Source organism: Frankliniella occidentalis, unplaced genomic scaffold, assembly GCF_000697945.3.
Source record: "Frankliniella occidentalis isolate FOCC.00 unplaced genomic scaffold, Focc_3.1 Scaffold26, whole genome shotgun sequence".
Taxonomy (NCBI): Eukaryota; Metazoa; Arthropoda; class Insecta; order Thysanoptera; family Thripidae; genus Frankliniella; species Frankliniella occidentalis.
The window spans coordinates 2,365,566-2,370,380 of record NW_026267156.1 but is presented as its reverse complement, the minus strand read 5'-3'; the positions used below and the strand labels follow the sequence as shown (position 1 = coordinate 2,370,380).

The window sequence follows — 4,815 nt, the reverse complement described above, 5'->3', positions numbered from 1 at the left end:
CTCCCTCTCTCCCTCTCTCCTTTCCTCCCCCTCTCCCTCTCTTTCTCTCGCCTCTCTCCCCTCATCCCTCTGACCAGCTTTTCCAATTAGTCGTGTGTGACGCGGGGGTGCGCACGGGCTTACACCTCATCGCCCGGGGCGGCGGGGGCCGAGAGGGGGGGGGTGATCCACACACAGCCCTTGCTAAACACGCTCGGTCTGTGAAGGAGGGGCTGGCAGCGAGCTGACGGGGGGCCCTTACTGCACTGAAAGGTCTATGCGGCTAAGCACTTAAGTCCCCCGTGCCACTACTGTACTGAAATGCCCCCTCGGGTCTTAATGTGACTAAATGTTAGGACGCCGTTTGTGGCCACTTTTGCTAGTCGCGCGAACGGAGAATTTAGAGCTCCTTGAAAAGTCACCGCGCAGGTCGTGTCTTTTGTTTTTCCTGGGCTTCCCCGCCCCGCCGCGCCGCCTCTGCCCCGGACCGCAAACACCTGCAGAGCGGCGCAGAGCGGGGTCGGGAGGGGCAGGGGTGACGGGTGAAGGCGGTCGTCCCTTTGGCGGGCGTTGGGCCGAGAAGCGCGAGCCACCTATCTCAATTTGCTGCCGCTTGGACCCCTTTCCCTCCCTCCTCCGCTTCCCCCTTTGCCCTGCCCCTTTACAAACCCTCCGGGAAAGTTGGCAAAACTTATTCATTAACAGTCTGTCGGCTGTGACCCAGGGGAGGAGCGGGGAGGAGGGAGGCGCTCAGGTGTGCCCAGCACGCGGCGGCTACGGGGGTGCCCCGGAGGTCATGGAGGACGCGGAGGTCACGCCGGTCGGTAGGGCCGGAAGGGTTGGGCCACGCAAAAGGGCAGCTGCTGCTACGCTGCAAATTTACTGCGAACATCCGCTCCGCCGGAACACCCCGCGCGCCGCGCCCCCGCCGCGCCACACCGTGCTAGCCACCCTGTTCCACCGTTGTGGCCGCGAAGCGATGGCAGATTATTCGCCCTTGAAAATCCGCCACCCTCTTCAATTACGCTGTAAATAGGGAGACTCTCCTGCCATTTTGCACCTTTGCCAAATTGCAGTTCTCTCTGTTTGAATGCTAACCTTTAAGCCACATTAAGTTTTGGCAAAAGTTGCAGGAAAATCGAAAAAAGGTTTAGGAATGACCGCTTAAGGTCTGAGAAAACCGAGAAAATTGTGGGAAGACTGACAAATTTGTAGGATGACCAAGGAAAGTCCAATGAAGTGCAGGAAAACCGGAAAAAACTGCAGGAAAACTTGAAGGACATCGGAAGGCGTAAGAAACCCCAATAAACTGGGAAAACCCAGAAAATTTTAGAAAGACCGGGAAGTCCAAGAGAAAACCAGAAAACCAGAAATCCCAAAGTGGACACCGGCAAGCCGTTCGGGACCCCTCGTACTTTCTACATTAGTTTAACCAGTGGATTTGATTGAAAAGAGTGGAGCGCCGTCTTGCGACTCGTGACTGACTTAAGTTATTGATTTTTCGTGAAAATTGGGTGCGGGTCGTGCTGGTTTTGTTTAATTTCCCATGCCATGGTGGCGTTTATTTTCCCAGGGGCGTGTTTGCTTTTGTTATCGCTGCGTTTCGCTTCGTTTTGCTCCCTGCCGATGTTTCTCCCTATTCGCTCCCGCTCCGCCTCCGTCGACCGAGTCGACAGTGGCGACGACGGGGGCGCCTGCATCGGAAAGCTCTGGATTTACGGTACCCGCAAACTCGTTCCTTTTTTAATGACTAGGCCACGCCGTGCCGCGCCGAGCCGCGCCACGCCATGCCACGCCACTTAGATCCAAGTTCTCTACGTCGAGACTCAAGAGGACGGCGAGGCGGGGTTTGGGTGGGGTGGGTGCGGTACGACGGAGTTACCGGCGACCGGGGATTTTGACTGGAGAGGCGAAAGCCTGGGAGAGAGAGCGCGGGTGATGGTGCTTGGGGAAGCATGGGCGGGAGGGGGTTGCTTTGCTCTGCCACCCCTGGGCCGTCCGGGGAGAGGTTCGGAACGGCGGCGGGGCGGGGGAAGGAGGGAGGAAGGGGAGGCGACGAGGTAACAAAACCCCATCATTGTTGCTCAGTCCCGCCAGGACCAATCAGAGATCCACAGAACGCCCGAGCGGCTTCGACACCAGCGCACCGACCGCGCCCGACCACCACCCTCCCGTCTCTCTGCCCTAAACAAACGGGCCTGGCGTTGTCTCTCTCAACTCTCTTCGACGAACTGTCATAACTCGGCGAATAAATATCTTTGAAACGTTTGCGAGGGAATTTGGATTTTGTCAGTGGGAAGGATTTGTTCAGATACAAACAAAACATTTGGAATAAGCTTCAGAAACCTTCCACTTTCACTTGACACGAACAAATCTCATTTTAAAGCTGCAAAGCAGATACTTTACCCTACATGCCAAGTGCTTCGCATCATGCAAGCTCTTTGTTTTGTCATACGTTCCTTACTTGCTTCGCAAGATTTGATCTGATCAGTGTGCTTTTCCTACTCTGCACCCCACCCCACTCTTCGTCTACCTCGTCTTCTTTGTCTCACCCCATCAACTTTCCCGCTACTTTCCGCATTACCACACTGGGCATTACTACTTTTGCGTCCTGACTATCAAAGAGGAGGAGGCAAAGTGCCTAAGGCACTGCAGTATTCATGATAGATACCTGGTTCTCAGAAAATGGTTTCAGTTGTTTTTAACCAAATTAAAAGGAAAGAATAACAAAGTGTTAAGAATAATATTCCCGAGCGGGCCCGCCGCGCGGCCCGGGGGCGCAACTAGCTGCGGGCGACTCGAGGCACACTCGCTCCCCGGCTGCTAGTTTGCATAACTTGGGAATCAACTTTCCACCAAAACTTTGCCTTCCTCATTGACAATAAATTCATGGCTGCGGCCAACGGCCATATTGCTCTCGAGCAGCTGTTTAACGGCAGGAGCGAGGCTCCACTCTGCCTGCAGCATGCGGGGCATGATGGTGGAGCACGCGCACATCTGAGGACGTGTGCGAAAATATGCAGATTAAACGTTGGTTACTTCAAAATCATGCCAGTCAGGCAGGTCGCTTCATTTCAATTTTTTATCCTTCGGACAGCAGAAAATAATCGCAAAAAGACAAAAAAAAATTATTAAAAAATGACCTTAATTATTGAGTTATGGAAAATTTTACCTCAACCACCTCAAGGAACTCAAGGAAAATTCTCTTTAAAATTTTCTTCATCCCGATTTAGCCCAAAAACTTCTTGACCCAAAGGGAACGATTCTCTGGGTGTGCCCTGCTTCTCTTTGTTCCTTGGCGTCTGTTGGCCCAGACCAGTCGCGCCGGAGCAGAGACCCTTAAATGAGACGCACAAACACGACGAGTCTCCAGGGGTTGGCTCCAGGCGCGCTAGGGCCTCACGGTCCTGTCCAGGACATGGTCCAGAACGCACCGCACCGCAGGACACGGACACACAGCGAGACCCACAAGAATCCTTGTCATGTTATTGTTTTGGCTGAGGCCACGGCCTCCGGAGCCGGCCTACACTGGAAAAAAGTTATGATTTTCCCCATATACGCTTGTATGTAAAATTTCCGATACATTGTTTGTTGGGAAGAAAATCCTCAAAATGTATAGTGGGTAGGGATTGTCCCATTCCGTAATAAATAAATTCTTGCAAAACAATGCTTTGCAGACGCTTTGCAAATTGCAAAGGATTCTTTAGACTACAAAGTATTACTCTGCAATTGCAAAGCTTCACTTTGCAAAAGCGAAGCACTGATTTGTAATTGCGAAGCTATTGCTTTTTGGTCGTTTCACAGTGTGATGAAATCAAATGATTTGGTTCCTTGTGTCGCAGTTATTCTTTTGGTGACTGTGTTGGATTGTGCAGTCAGTAATTATGTATTATGAAATGTTACATACAGAAACAGGGATACAGCAATGTTCTATCATTATATCTACGCGAAGCTAGTCGTTGTTTTACCAAAAACAAAAAGTATAATGAAAAAGACAACTTGGAACGGAAGGAAACGAAAAATAATCGTTCTGGTTCTGGGGCGGAGGAGAGCGTGCAACGAAATGTAAGACGGAAATGTATCGCCGCGCAAAACTAAGACGCTTGGGATGGGTTCGCGAGGCGGAGGGGAGAGGAGGGTATATATACAGTAGAGAGCTCAGAGCCGAGCGCGCAGACCAACACCACACCAGCGCCAGCCCCAGCAGCTCGGATTTTAAACGCCACGACATTGAATCTCTCATTAATATGCACGGCTGGACCTCATTCCTCTCCCTCTGCAGAGGGACACTCTTCCTCTCGTCGGCCTGGCTGCCGCGGTGGTGGGCGGCCGCTGACGTGATCTGTCACGTCGTCGCCGGTCTGAGCCGAGCTTTTGAGGTTGAGATCGCGGTGGCAAGCAAGTCTCCCTGCCCGCCAACAACAACCATTTGTCTTACGTGTGGCCGTGAGGGAGCCGGGGTGGGGAGTTGGGGAAGGGGGGAGGCTCGGGCGTGGAACTTCCTCACTGCATGACGTTGCGGTGAGCCAGTTGTTTCCAGGGGAAATAAAAGGGAAGGTGGGGGAAGAGAAGAGGGGGTGCTTAAAGTGGATGATGCTGTGCCTGAGAGCGAGCAAACGGGAGAGGGAGAGAGAGAGAGAGAGAGAGAGAGAGAGAGAGAGAGAGAGAGAGAGAGAGACTGTGCCACCTCCTCAGTCCGGCTTGCTAGAGCGCCTGGCAGGTAGGCACGCCCGGCACGCACTGGTGCGCGCCGCCTCCTCGCTTTGCCTACCTCTCAGGCGCTCTGTCCCCTGCTTTTGCTGCAGCCCTCTTCCTTCACTTCTCTCCCTTTCTCGC

General features: G+C 53.1%; 1 protein-coding gene across 2 annotated transcripts in view; it reads left to right on the top strand.

Moving 5' to 3' along the window:
* LOC113211521 (uncharacterized) overlaps positions 1-4,815 on the top strand; it is a 181,885-nt gene that overhangs the window by 145,975 nt on the left and 31,095 nt on the right. The window lies entirely within an intron of this gene.